The sequence below is a fragment of the Rhinopithecus bieti genome, unplaced genomic scaffold (assembly GCF_001698545.2).
Source record: "Rhinopithecus bieti isolate Rb0 unplaced genomic scaffold, ASM169854v2 scaffold_5260, whole genome shotgun sequence".
Classification (NCBI taxonomy): domain Eukaryota; kingdom Metazoa; phylum Chordata; class Mammalia; order Primates; family Cercopithecidae; genus Rhinopithecus; species Rhinopithecus bieti.
The window spans coordinates 2981673-2996672 of record NW_016805896.1 but is presented as its reverse complement, the minus strand read 5'-3'; the positions used below and the strand labels follow the sequence as shown (position 1 = coordinate 2996672).

General features: G+C 39.5%; 1 protein-coding gene and 1 long non-coding RNA gene across 9 annotated transcripts in view; both read left to right on the top strand.

The window, feature by feature from the left end:
- LOC108530892 (uncharacterized) lies at window positions 1–1791 on the top strand. Its single transcript, XR_001886013.1, has 4 exons — window positions 1–55; window positions 279–539; window positions 1566–1579; window positions 1701–1791. It is a non-coding gene; the product is annotated as an uncharacterized LOC108530892 (long non-coding RNA).
- The window catches only part of KIAA1328 (KIAA1328 ortholog), a 400177-nt gene that overhangs the window by 42401 nt on the left and 342776 nt on the right, over window positions 1–15000 (top strand). The gene's annotated exons all lie outside the window — the stretch shown is intronic.

The window sequence follows — 15000 nt, the reverse complement described above, 5'->3', positions numbered from 1 at the left end:
ATCCGGCTAGGGGGCGCCGCTAGATTCCATCCTGTTTCTCCGATGAAAGTATCAGGTACCTCACCCCTCCCTTTAGATTTGGTGATAATTCCCATAAAAATAGAATGACGAATAATCTACCCCATCCTTTTCTCACAGTAGCAACCAAATTCCAGCCAAGGGCAAAAAAAAAAAATTACTTTTTAATGTAGCTTAGTGTTTGGAACTTGATGTTGTGTAGTCAGACAAACCTGTATTCGGTCTCCGCTGGATCAGTCACTAGCTGTGTAATTTTACAGAACTCTCATCACCTGCAAATCTGGGGGAAAATGCAGGCGCGCACAGAGAGCGTTTCGGGCAAAGACGGCCTTTAAGCTTTTCCTCACTAAGCGTGCGGCTCTCTAGTGAAACAGCAGCTAGCTCTGGAAAGGACCTTGCACGGTGTCGATGACATCACTTCCGGGCGCCAGGTTCGGGTTTTCTCCCGCAGCAGTAAGAGCAGTCGACAGTCTTTACTAGGGAAAGGAGAAAAGTGCTGGCTACTACCGCCCAAGAGGAAGGTGGGTGAAATTGCTCACTCTTCACCCCACTGACGCTTTTGCGCACCTGGAAAAGCGGTTCCAGTTTGCGCCCTTCGCCGCCTTAGAGCCTACCGGAGACCAGCGCTACCCAAGTCACGTGGGTTCACACTGCAGCTTTCTTGGCCCGAAAGGGTAGTGCTTCGCATAATCCTCCCTGTCCAGATTTTGTTAATGCAAATCTAATTCCCCTACGTTGTGTCTGTCTGGGCTGCACTTCCCGCAACTGCGCTCTGCAAATAGGTCGCTCATCTCTAATCCCTGGGATGCCCTGTGTCCCTTTAGTGTGGTGGAGAATGAACCTGCTTTAACACCCAGAAAGTTTTATAACGGATGATATGGGGGCATGAAATTAGGTACTTCGCAGTGTGAAAATACTAGTGTGCTTTAGTGATGGGCTGCTATTATATTGGGGGAAAAGGATTTGGGAAGATCCTTGTTATGACAAAACCTATAGCAAAAAGTGGAGATTTAATTCCAAAGATTGTAATTAAGGATAAAATAGGTGTTAGGTTGCAGTTGGGGTGTGTGTGTGTATGTTAACTCTTGTTTTTGAACCAAATGATCCAGTTTTATTTTGAAAGGTGTTTTTAGGAAATAGAATACATTAACAGTATTTTTATCTGTTCCATCTGCCTTTGTTGTTTGATTCTTGTTAGAAAAATCCATATTTTGTCTTAATTTTAGCTGTCAGAAAATAAATAGCACTTTTCAGAGGACTCTGTCAATTATTGTACTGTATATTAGCTGTCTTAATAATAAGTCTTTTGGTAGGAACAGCATGCAAGTAATAATAATACTAAAAAATTTTATATCTGACCTGTTTTCCCCCTTGGAGAATATTATATTCATTCATAATATTATTTATATTCACATGTTGCTATAGCCTTTACAAAATTTTGGTGAGTTTTTACAAACTGTCCTGTAATTCTATAAAACTATATATTGAAAAATAAGCTGGCTAATGTCAGATGCAAATAATAAGTTGTTTCTGTAATTCTGTTTCAGGAATTATCTATAGAGTAAGTATGCTAATCTTGAATAAGACAGCAGGAGTTTTTTTAAAACCATCAAAAAGGAAAGTTTATGAATTTTTAAGAAGTTTTAATTTTCATCCTGGAACACTATTTCTTCACAAAATAGTATTGGGAATTGAAACCAGTTGTGATGATACAGCAGCTGCTGTGGTGGATGAAACTGGAAATGTGTTGGGAGAAGCAATACATTCCCAAACTGAAGTTCATTTAAAGTAAGTAGACATTATCTTAGTTATTTCCACTTTTTTGGAAAAAGTAAAATCATTCTTTTGTATTTGTCATATATAAAAGTTTTCAGGAGCTACTGTCTTATTCCTTTTTGCAAACACTTTTAATAACTGCTATTTAAAAAACCTCAAACACCTCATCTTGGCTTTTAAGGGTCTTCACAATAAGGTCCCAACCTTAACTAATTCTGTTGCCAAAAGATACTAAGCTCATTCCCAGCTTCAGTATTTATCGATGATTTTCCTTCAGTAATGCATTCCTTCTTTTCTCCACTTCTATGTTTCATGGTCTCAGCTGAAGTCGTAGGAAAACTGTGTTAGTCATTGAAAAAAAAAAAAATCCTGTTCATATTTATACATATAAGTTGTGTTAGTACTTAAATAAATAATAATACACTGTTGTATTAAAGCATAGAATGGTGCAAGGATTGTAAACTGAGATGTTTGTAGAGGACCACTAGGCAGGTTACCTCAATAAATGGACAAGATAAAAAGTGGAAAATGTCTGGAGGAAGTCACCACTCAGCTCTAGCCAGTTGTCATGCGGGAATGCAGGACCTGTGTTATTAGATTATTATAATTTTCAAGAGAAAATGGAAATCCAGATTTTGTGTGTGTGTGTAAGACCAGAGTCTCACTCTGTCACCAGGCTGGAGTGCAATGGCGTGATCTGGGCTCACTGCATCCTCCGCCTCCTGGGTTCAAGCGATTCTCCTGCCTCAGCCTCCCAAGTATCTGGGATTATAGGTGTGCACCACCACGTCCAGCTGATTTTTGTATTTTTTGGTAGAGACAGAATTTCACCATGTTGGCCCAGATGGTCTCGATCTCTTGACCTCATGATCTGCCCACCTCAGCCTCCCAAAGTGCTGGGATTACAGGCATGAGCCACTGTGCCCGGCCTGAAAGTGTTTATTCTTACCATATTAATTTTCAGGTTTTGATTGAAAAACAATTATTGATCCTTTGCTCTGTGATCTGATGTTTCAAAGCATTTGTGGAAGAGATAATCAGTTTTTGTCAAGTAATACTGAATTTGTTTTGGTAGTTTTTAGAGTAATTGATTAATTTAAGATACCTATATACACTTGAGTGACATTTTATGTTAGCTCTTGAAGAGGCCAAAACATTGCATCTTTATTTATTCTGAAATATGACTTTTCTTCTAATTTTAATTTATTTATGGTAATATACATATTAAAATTATTCCATTAAAAAATAAAACTAAAATAAAATAGTGGCAGATGAAGTAAAATTCCTCTTTGACAATGCATCCCTTCCTATCCTCCCCATAGGTACGCTCCATATTATGTTTGGGTGGGATTTATTTATTTTTAACTTTTTATTTGAAGTAATTTAGAACTTATGGAAAGGTTCACCCAGCTTTGCATACATTTTGCATTACAGAAGTACAGTGATCAAAACTAAGAAATTAACATTGGTGCAGTATTTTTAACTAAACTCATATCTCACCAGTGTCATTTGACTAATGTCACTTTTTTGATTCAATAGTCAACTCAAGATCTCAAGTTGTATATAGTTGTCACATCTCCTTAGTCTTCTTCAATTCGGTCTTTCATAACCTTGACGCTTACGTGTTTTGTAGAATGTTCTTTAATACAGATTTATGTGATGTTCTCTCTAGATTAGATTCAAATGGGTGTTAGAATGCCCAAGGGGCTCCCCACTCTTACCTGCCTACATTTGGCCTCCATAAAGCTGAAATTGTCTTACGCATTTCCAGTGTGGCTGCCCTAGGTTAGCTGGGGCTCACACCTGTATTTTCCCGTCAATGTAAGTCTCCTTAGATTTCTGGTTGGTTGGTTGCCCTTCAACCTTAGCTCTCAATTGGAAATTGAGAAGGAATATCTGGCCCACGTGAAGGGAAGTTGTGCCTAGAGGAATCTGAAACCTATAGTGCACTGTGGGTAACTTACATCAACTATATACCTCAAATCAGCCTAATATCTGTTAGAGTAACTCAACTCCTACACTAAAAATCTAGGCTAGCCAAAGGAAAAGTCTGCTTGCTATCAAGTATGGAAATTAATTTACTTCCATCTCTACTTCAGATTATATATTTTTTGGCAAGATAACAACAGAAGTGATGTGCCTTTTCAATAGGTCATATCAGGGGCTACCTGAAATTGACATGCCTTTTTGCTGATGATGTTAAACTTGATTACCTGATTAAGGTGGTGTCTGCAGGTTTCTCCACTGTGAAATTATTTTTTTTAATAATTAATACAGTTCTATTGATTATAATCTAATATTGTTATTTATTTTGTTGTTAAAATCGTTCCAGCTTTGGAAATAGGAAATGTTAGGAACATAAGAGTGAAAACAATTGAATATGTAAGCAAGTAGGTAGGTATGTGTAAATAATTATGTAGGTATGTCTGAGTGACAGTAAAGAACATTGCTGCCAGTATTACAGTTTAAAAAGAAGGTGGAAGAGACTGAAAACCCAGGACATTTCTTGAAACGATCAGAGAGCTAAGGTTGAAGGGCAACCAATCAAGCAGAAATCTAAGGAAACTTATGCTGAGAGCGAAAGACAGGTGTGAGTCCCAGCTAAACTGCAGCAGACACAACTGGAAATGGGTAAGATTTCAGCTTGATGGAGGCCACATGTGGGCAAGTAAGAGTGGAGAGCCCCATGGGCAGCAAATATGGGAGAGCTTGAACTCTCTTGCAGGCTTTTTCTCCTTAGGCCCCACTTGGTGAGAGCCCTGCTAAAGCATCTCTCTTGGTCCAGGCCTTGGGGAGGGGAACAGTAGTTGCCGTGGAAAAGAAACAAAACTCCTGAGTCCTTCTCCTCTATCTGCCCTATGCGACCAAAAAACATAACTTCAGGAAGATGAGCAACATAAACTGTTATCCTTAGGATACTCGTAAAAACCACTGGGTGGTGGTGGGGCTGGGTGGAGGGTCCACGGGGAGGCAAAAAATAACCTGTGGGGAGGGCAGAGTTATATGCTGGTCCGAGAACTATGGAAGAGGAACAGTAGCACTTCTAAGACCCTAGGCATACGAGTCTGATTAGCACAGGCCTGATTAGAATAACAGAAAATATCACCCCAACCCAGACCCCCACCATCAGACTAACAAGTATCTAGTAAAAGTAGTAGATAAATACTGATGAGAAACTCATTAGATGGACCCTCTAAGAGGGAACTCATAAAGCTGAACATGGAACAGACATTGAGAAGGAATACCTGGCCCACCTGAAGGGAAGTTGTCCCTGAAGGAATTTGAAACTTGTGGTGCACTGTGGGTAACTATGGCAACAATAAACCTCAAACCAGCCTAACATCTGTTAAAGTAACACAACCCATACACTGAAAACCAAGCCAAAGTGAAAGTCTCCCCATTACCAAGAATAGAAATTATTTACTTCAGTCTCTACTTCCTACCCAAGGTGTCCAGATAGCAATAAAATATGAGACATATGAAAACGTAGAGAAAACAACATGTACACAAAGAGAGCAACAGACACTGGTGCAGTTATGGCATAAATGTTGGAACAGTCTGATGAGGAATTTAAAATAACTGATTAATATGCTAAAATCTGTATTAGTTATTTATGGCTGCCTAATACATTATCACAAAATTTAGCAACTTAAAACCCTGGTAAGCTTTCTGGAGGCCCTATTGTTTGATTGAAAGGTTTTGTGAGGCCCAACTTTAATAACGTTAAAGTGTCTTTTGTGTGACTGTATTGAGGCATCAACTTTGATCTTTCTGAGGTCTTAATGAAAGATTCACCCTTGGTTTTATCTCTAGAGCATGTTTTTCCAGGTATTCTCCTGGATTTGGAATTTTCTCAGAAGACATTTCTTAATTTTAGCATGTTTTTTGCTATGGGCAGGCTGAGTGTGAAGTCCTGGCTCATTTTGGTTTAATATCTTTCCTTCAATTTATCTCTTTCTTCTCCCAGTTTACTATAAGCACCAAAAAGAAACCAGGTGGCATCTTCAGCAGGTACTTGGAAATCTCCTTAAGTAAATAAGTCACCCAGATCATTTGGCATATTTCCTACTCTACACGTTGTTAAACATGATAGTGTTGGTAAACATTGTGCTACCACATGCAATGATTACCCTTCCTGCAATTTCTAGAAACATGTTTCCAGGGCCTCTCCTTGTGGTGGCTTACAACATGGCAGCTGGCTTCCATCAGAATGAGCAAGAGTAAACAAGACAGCAGTCCCTATCTTTTTGTAAACTAATCTCAGATGTGACATCTCATCAATTTTGAGAGTCACTAGATCAAGGCTATACTTGAGGATAGGGTATTAAACAAGGACATGATACCAGGAAACAGGGATCATTGGTTTGTATTGCAGAGGTTGCCTACCACAATAACTGATCTTCCTTAATTTGCTTGTTTTAATATATTTTCTGTAGATTCCTTAATTAATTTTTTTTTCTGTTTTATTTTTTATTATACTTTAAGTTCTGGGATACATGTGCAGAACGTGCAGGTTTGTTACATAAATATACATGTGCCATGGTAGTTTGCTGCACCCATCAACAGTCATCTACATTAGGTATTTCTCCTAATGCTATCCTTCCCCTTGTCCCTCAATCCCCCTACTGGCCCCAGTGTGTGATGTTCCCCTCCCTGTGCCCATATGTTCTCATGGTTCAGTTCCTACTTACGAGTGAGAACATGCAGTGTTTGGTTTTCTGTTCCTGTGTTAGTTTGCTGAGACTGATGGTTTCCAGCTTCATCCATGTCCCTGCAAAGGGCATGAACTCCTCCTTTTTTATGGTTGCATAGTATTACATTGTATAAATGTGTCATATTTTCTTTATCCAGTCTATCATTGATCAGCATTTGGGTTGGTTCCAAGTCATTGCTATTGTGAATAGTGCTGTAATAAACATATGTGTGTATGTGTCTTTATAGTAGAACAATTTATTATCCTTTGGGCATATACCCAGTAATGGGATTGCTGGGTCAGATATTATTTCTGGTTCTAGATCCTTGAGGAATCGCCACACTGTCTTCCACAGTAGTTGAACTAATTTACCCTCCCACCAGTGGTATAAAAGTGTTCCTATTTCTCCACATCCTCTCCAGCATCTGTTTCCTGACTTTTTAATGATCGCCATTCTAACTGACGTGAGATGGTGTCTCATTGTGGTTTTGATTTGCATTTCTCTAATGACCAGTGATGATGAGCCTTTTATCTTATGTTTGCTGGCCCCATAAATGTCTTCTTTTGAGAAGTGTCTGTTCATATCCTTCGCCCACTTTTTGATGGGGGTTTTTTTCTTGTAAGTTTAAGTTCCTTGTAGATTCTGGATATTAGTCCTTTCTCAGATGGATAGATTGCAAAAATTTCTCCCATTCTGTAGGTTGCCTGTTCACTCTGATGATAGTTTCTTTTATGGTGCAGAAGCTCTTTAGTTTAATTAGATCCCATTTGTAAATTTTGGCTTTTGTTTGCCATTGCTTTTGGTGTTTTAGTCATGAAGCTTTTGCCCATGCCTATGTCCTGAATGGTATTTCTTAGGGTTTCTTCTAGGGTTTTTATGATTTTAGATCTTACGTTTAAGTCTTTAATCCATCTTGAGTTAATTTTTGTATAAGGTATAAGGAAGGGGTCCAGTTTCAGTTTTCTGCATATGACTAGCCAGTTTTCGCAACACTATTTAATAGGGAATTCTTTCCCCATTGCTTGTTTTTGTCAGGTTTGTCAAATATTAGATGGTTGTAGATGTGTGGTATTATTTCTGAGGCCTCTGTTCTGTTTCATTGGCCTGTGTATCTGTTTTGGTAGCAGTACCATGCTGTTTTGGTTACTGTAGCCTTCTAGTATAGTTTGAAGTCAGGTAGCATGATGCCTTCAGCTTTGTTCTTTTTGCGTAGGATTGTCTTGGCTATATGGGCTCTTTTAGGTTTCATATGAAATTTAAAGTAGTTTTTTCTAATTCTGTGAAGAAAGTCAATTGTAGCTTGAAGGGAATAGCAATGAATCTATAAATTACTTTGGGCAGTATGGCCATTTTCGCAATATTGATTCTATCTTTGAGCATGGAATGTTTTTCTGTTTGTGCTCTCTCTTATTTCCTTGAGTAGTGGTTTGTAGTTCTCCTTGAAGAGGTCCTTCACAACCCTTGTAAATTATATTCCTAGGTATTTTATTCTCTTTATAGCAATGGTGAATGGGAGTTCACTCATGATTTGGCTCTTTTTTGTCTATTATTGGTGTATAGGAATGCTGGTGATTTTTGCACATTGATTTTGTATCCTGAGACTTTGCTGAAGTTGCTTATCAGCTTAAGGAGCTTTTGGGCTGAGACGATGGGGTTTTATAAATATGCAATCATGTCATCTGCAAACAGAGACAATTTGACTTCCTCTTTTCCTCTTCGAATACCCTTTATTTCTTTCTCTTCTCTGATTGCTGTGGCCAGAAATTCCAATACTATGTTGAATAGGAACAGTGAGAGAGGGAATCCTTATCTTGTGCAAGTTTTCAAAGGGAATGCTTCCAGCTTTTCCCCAATCAGTATGATATTGGCTGTGGGTTTGTCATAAATAGGTCTTAATTTTGAGATATGTTTCATCAATACCTAGTATATTAAGTGTTTTTAGCATGAAAAGGTGTTGAATTTTATCCAAGGCCTTTTCGGCATCTATTGAGATAATCATGTGGTTTTTGTCATTGGTTCTGTTTTGTGATGGATTACGTTTATTGATTTGTGTATGTTGAACCAGCCTTGCATCCCAGGGATGAAGCTGACTTGATCGTGGTAGGTAAGCTTTTTAATGTGCTGCTGGATTCAGTTTTCCAGTATTTTATTGAGGATTTTCCCATCGATATTCATCAGGGATATTGGGCTAGAATTTTCTTTTTTTGTTGTGTCTCTGCCGAGTTTTGGTATCAGGATGATACTGGCCTCATAAAATGCGTTAGGGAGGAATCCCTGTTTTTCTGTTGTTTGGAATAGTTTCAGAAGGAATGATACCAGCTCCTCTTTGTACCTCTGGTAGAATTCGGCTGTGAATCCATCTGGTCCTGGGCATTTTTTGGTTGGCAGGCTATTAATTACTGCCTCAATTTCAGGAGTTGTTATTGGTCTATTCAGAGATTCAACTTCTTTCTGGTTTAGTCTTGGGAAGGTGTATGTGTCTAGGAATTTATCCATTTCTTCTAGATTTTCTAGTTTATTTGCGTAGAGGTGTTTATAGTATTCTCTGATGGTAATTTGTATTTCTGTGGGATCAGTGGTGATATCCCCTTTATCATTTTTTGCTGTGTCTATTTCATTCTTCTCTTTTTTCTTCTTTATTAATCTGGCTAGCAGTCTGTCTATTTTGTTGATCTTTTCAAAACACCAGCTCCTGGATTCACTGCTTTTTTTTTTTTGAAGGGTTTTTCACGTCTCTTATCTCCTTCGTTCTGCTCTGATGTTAGTTATTTCTTGTCTTCAGCTAGCTTTTGAATTTGTTTGCTTTTGCTTCTCTAGTTCTTTTAACTGTGATGTTAAGATGATGATTTTAGATCTTTCCCACTTTCTCATGTAGGCATTTAGTTCTATGAATTTCCCTCTAAGCACTGCTATAGCTGTATCCCAGAGATTCTGGTACGTTGTGTAATTATTCTCATTGGTTTCAAAGAACTTATTTATTTCTGTCTTCATTTCATTATTTACCCAGTAGTCATTCAGAAGCAGATTGTTCAGTTTCCAAGTACTTATGTGGTTTTGAGTGAGTTTCTTAATCCTGAGTTCTAATTAGATTGCCCTGTGGTCTATGAGACTGTTTATTATGATTTCCGTTCTTTTGTGTTTGCTGGGGAGTGTTTTACTTCCAATTATGTGGTCAATTTTAGAATAAGTGCTATGTGGTGCTGAGAAGAATATATATTCTGTTGATTTGGCATGGAGAGTTCTGTAGATGTCTATTAGGTCTGCTTGGTCCAGAGCTGAGTTCAAGTCCTGAATATCCATGTCAGTTTTCTCTCTCATTGATCTGATTTTGAAAGTGGGGTGTTAAGTCTCCCACTATTATTGTGTGGGAGTCTAAGTCTCTTTGTAGGTCTCCAAGAACTTTCTTTATGAATCTGGGTGCTCCTGTATTGGGTACATATATATTTAGGATAGTTAGCTCTTGTTGCATTGATCCCTTTACCGTTATGTAATGCCCTTCTTTGTCTTTTTTGACCTTTGTTGGTTTAAAGTCTGTTTTATCAGAGAATAGGATTGCAACCCCTGTTTTTTTGGTTTGTTTTTGTTTTTGTTTTTGTTTGTTTTGCTTTCTACTTGCTTGGTAAATATTCCTCCATCCCTTTATTTTGAGCCTCTGTGTCTTTGCACATGAGTTGGGTGTTCTGAATACAGCACACCGATGGGTCTTGACTCTTTATCCAATTTGTCAGTCTGTGTCTTTTAATTGGGGCATTTAGCCCATTTACATTTAAGGTTAATATTGTTATGTGTGAATTTGATCCTGTCATTATGATGTTAGATGGTTATTTTGCCTATTAGTTGATGCAATTTCTTCATAGTGTCAATGGTCTTCACATTTTGGTATGTTTTTGCATACCGAAGAGTTTTGCGTTGGTTGATACCAGTTTTTCCTTTCCATGTTTCGTGCTTCCTGGGGGCTCTTGTAAGACAGGCCTGGTGGTGCCAGAATCTCTCAGCATTTGCTTGTCTGTAAAGGATTTTATTTCTCCTTTGCTTATGATGCTTAGTTTGGCTGGATATGAAATTCTGGGTTGAAAATTCTTTTAAGAATGTTGAATATTGGCCCCCACTCTCCTCTGGCTTGTAGGGTTTCTGCAGAAAGATCCGTTGTTAGTCTGGTGGGCTTCTTTTTGTGGGTAACCCGACCTTTCTCTCTGGCTGCCCTTAACATTTTTTCCTTCATTTCAACCTTGATGAATCTGACAATTATGTGTCTTGGGGTTGCTCTTCTCGAGGAATTATCTTTGTTGTGTTCTCTGTTTTTCTGAACTTGAATGTTGGCCTGTCCTGCTAAGTTGGGGAAGTTCTCCTGGATAATATCCTAAAGTATGTTTTCCAGCTTGGTTCCATTTTCCCCCTTACTTTCAGGTACACCAATCAAACATAGGCTTGGTTTTTTCACATAGTCCCATATTTCTTGGAGGCTTTGTTCATTTCTTTTCATTCCTTTTTCTCTAATCTTGTCTTCACGCTTTGTTTCATTAAGTTGATCTTCAATCTCTGATAGCCTTTCTTCCGGTTGATCAACTCGGCTATTGATACTTGTGTATGCTTCACGACATTCTCGTGCTGTGTTTTTCAACTCCATCAGGTCATTTATGTTCTTCTCTAAACTGGTTATTCTAGTTAGCAGTTCCTGTAACCTTTTATCAAGGTTCTTAGCTTCCTTGCATTGGGTTAGAACAGGCTCCTTTAGCTCGGAGGAGTTTGTTATTACCCACCTTCTGAAGCCTACTTCTGTCAATTCGTCAAACTCATTCTTTGTCCAGTTTTTTTCCCTTGCTGGTGAGGAGTTGTGATCCTTTGGAAGAAAAGAGGCATTCTGGTTTTTGGAATTTTCAGTCTTTGTGTGCTGGTTTTTCCCCACCTTCGTGGATTTATCTACCTTTAGTCTTTGATGTTAGTAACCTTTGAATGGGTTTTTTTCATGGATGTCCTTTTCGTTGATGTTGATGCTATTGCTTTCTGTTTGTTAGTTTTCCTCCTAACAGTCAGGCCTCTCTTCCGCAGGTCTGCTGGAGTTTGCTTGAGGTCCATTCTAGACCCTATTTGTCTGAGTATCACCAGTGGGGGCTGCAGAACAGCAAAGAGTGCTACCTGCTCCTTCCTCTGGAAGCTTCCTCCCAGAGGGGCAGCCACCAGATGCCAGCTGCAGCTCTTCTGTATGAGGTGTCTATCAATGCCTGCTGGGAGGTATCTCTTGGTCAGGAGGCATGGGGGTCAGAGACCCACTTGAAGAGGCAGTCTGTCCCTTAGCAGAGCTTGAGCACTGTGCTGGGAAATCCGCTCCTCTTTTCAGAGCCAGCAGGCAGGAATGTTTAAGTCTGCCAAAGCTGTGCCCACAGCCACTCCTTCCCCCAGGTGCTCTGACACAGGGAGATGGGAGTGTTATCTGCAAGTCCTTGGCTGGGGCTGCTGCTTTCTTTCAGAGATGCCCTGCCCAGAGAGGAAGAATCCAGAGAGGCAGTCTGGCTACAGCGGCTTTGCTGTGTTGTGGTGGGTTCCTCACCCAGTTCGAACTTCCCAGTGGCTTTGTTTACATTCTGAGGAGAAAATTGCCTACTCAAGCCTCAGTAATGGTGGGTGCCCCTTCCCCCACCAAGCTGGAGAGTCCCAGGTTGACTTCAGAGTGCTGTGCTGGCAGCGAGAATTTCAAGCCGGTGGATCTTAGCTTGTTGGGCTCTGTGTGTGTGTGGGATCTACTGAGCAAGGCCACTCAACTCCCAGGCTTCAGCCCCCTTTCCAGGGGAGTGAATTGTTCTGTCTTGCTGGTGTTCCAGGTACCACTGGCGTATGAAAAAACTCCTGTAGCTAGCTTGGTGTCTGCTCAGATCGCCGCCCAGTTTTGTGCTTGAAACCCAGGGCCCTGGTGGTGTAGGCACCCGAGGGAATCTCCTGGTCTGTGGGTTGTGAAGACCGTTGGATAAGCGTAGTGTCTGCGCCAGATAGCACCATCCTTCATGGCACAGTCCCTCAGGGCTTCCCTTTGCTAGTGGAGGGAGTTCCCCAACCCCTTGTGCTTCTGGGTGAGGTAGTGCACCATCCTGCGTCTGCTCGCCATGCGTGGGGTGCACCTACTGTCTAACCAGTCCAATGAGATGAACCAGGTACCTCAGTTCGAAATGCAGAAATCCCCCACCTTCTGTGTTGGTCTCACTGGAGCTGCAGACCAGAGCTGTTTCTGTTTGGCCATCTTGCCTGGAGATTTCTTAATATTTTCTATACAATCATGTCATCAGCACATAAAAATTTTACTTTTTCTTGGTCTATAGGCATTTTATTTTCTTGTGTTATTGTGCTGGCTATGACATCCAGTCAATAATGAACAGAGGGAGATAGTAATAACTGACATTTTTGCCTTATTCCTGAAGTGCAAAGGTAGGGAGGGACAAATTTTTGTTTTACCCTCAGACATATGTTAACTGTAGGATTTTCATTTTAAAGATTCTTTTATTAGATTGAGGTAGTTTCTTCTGTTTCTAGGTTGTTGAGTTTTTATTGTAAATAGATTGAATTTTGACAAATGCCTTTTCTACTATTATAGATGAGCATATGAGGTTTTTCCTTTATTCTGTTAACATAGCAAAATACATAAATTAATTTTCAACTGTTAAATCTTGCCTTCCTGGAGTAAACCCACGTTAGACATATTATCTTTTTTTATGTATCTGGATTCATCTTGTGAATTGTTTTTTAGAATATTTTTCAGCTATACTTATCAGATAGATTGGATTATAATTTTTGTTTTCATAATACCCTAGTCAAATTTTGGTATCAAGGTATGGCTGCATTATAAAATGAGTACGTATGAACTAAAAGTGATGACCAGTAAGTATTAGAAAGTTAACATTTTTTTCTTGGTTACCAACTTAAGCATGTAAATAATCAAATATCTGATCAGCTTTAAGTACTGTTATCATACTACCTCTTATCCTTTGTTTCTTGAAAAATGAGTTTTATTCTTAGAGTTTTTTTTTTTTTTTTTTTTTTTTGAGATGGAGTCTTGCTCTGTCACCCAGGCTGGAGTGCAGTGGTGCGATGTCAGCTCACTGCAAGCTCCGCCTCGTGGTTTCATGCCACTCTCCTGCCTCATCCTCCCGAGTAGCTGGGACTACAGGTGCCCACCACCATGCCCAGCTATTTTTTAGCAGAGATGGGGTTTCACCGTGTTAGCCAGGATGATCTCGATCTCATGACCTCGTGATCCGCCCGCCTCAGCCTCCCAGAGTGCTGGGATTACAGGCGTGAGCCACCGCACCTGACCCTATTCTTAGAGTTTTTAAAACAGTATGTACTTAGATCAGTTTTCTTTATATCTAATCTTTTTGTATTTACATTTATTTTGTTATTTCCATTTTCATATCGAATCTACCATATTCATTGTATAGAAATTTATGTATTTCACTTTTCATCTAAAAATTCTTATTTCATTTAGAGTTTTTAACTACTTAAACTTTACTTAAAAGGAAAGAAGAAGGTCATTCCTTAGTAGGAATAAAATGTATAATTCCATTTATTAAACAGCATATTCACAGTTGTGTACCCATCACCACAATCAGTTTTAGTATGTTTTCATCACACCAAAATGAAACCCTATATGCATTAGCACTCACTGCACACTTCCCACCAATCCTTCCTAGCCCCAGACTACGACCGCTCTGATTTCTTTCTCAGTGAATTTGCCCGTTCTAGATATCTTATGTAAATGGAATCATACATGTGTTTTTTTTTTTTTTTTTTTTTTTGAGACGGAGTCGTGCTCTGTCGCCCAGGCTGGAGTGCAGTGGCCGGATCTCAGCTCACTGCAACCTCCGCCTCCCGGGTTTATGCCATTCTCCCGCCTCAGCCTCCTGAGTAGCTGGGACCACAGGCGCCCGCCACCTCGCCCGGCTAATTTTTTGTATTTTCAGTAGAGACGGGGTTTCACTGTGTTAGCCAGGATGGTCTCGATCTCCTGACCTCGTGATCCGCCCGTCTCGGCCTCCCAAAGTGCTGGGATTACAGGCTTGAGCCACCGCGCCCGGCCACATGTGATCTTTTAAAACTAGTTTTTAAAACTCAGCATAGTGATTTCAAGGTTTATTCACATGGTAGGTAGCATGTATTACTACCTAATTTCTCTTTGTTGCTGAATAACATTCCATTGTATAGACAATGACACACTTTGTTTATCTATTCATCCATTGATAGATATCAGGTTGTTGTACTTTTATTGTGGATAATACTGCTATGAACATATATGTACAAGTTTTTATGTGGACATATGTTTTCATTTCTCTTGAGTATCTACCTAGGAGTAGAATTGCTGGGTTGTATGGTAACTCTGTGTTTAACTTTTTGAAGAACTGCCAGACTTAAAGTGATTGTGCCATTTTACATCCCTACTAGCACTGTACAAGGGTTTTTGTTTTTCTGCAGCTTTGTCAACATTTGTTATTATCTGTCTTTTTTTTAATTATAGTTATCCTAGTAG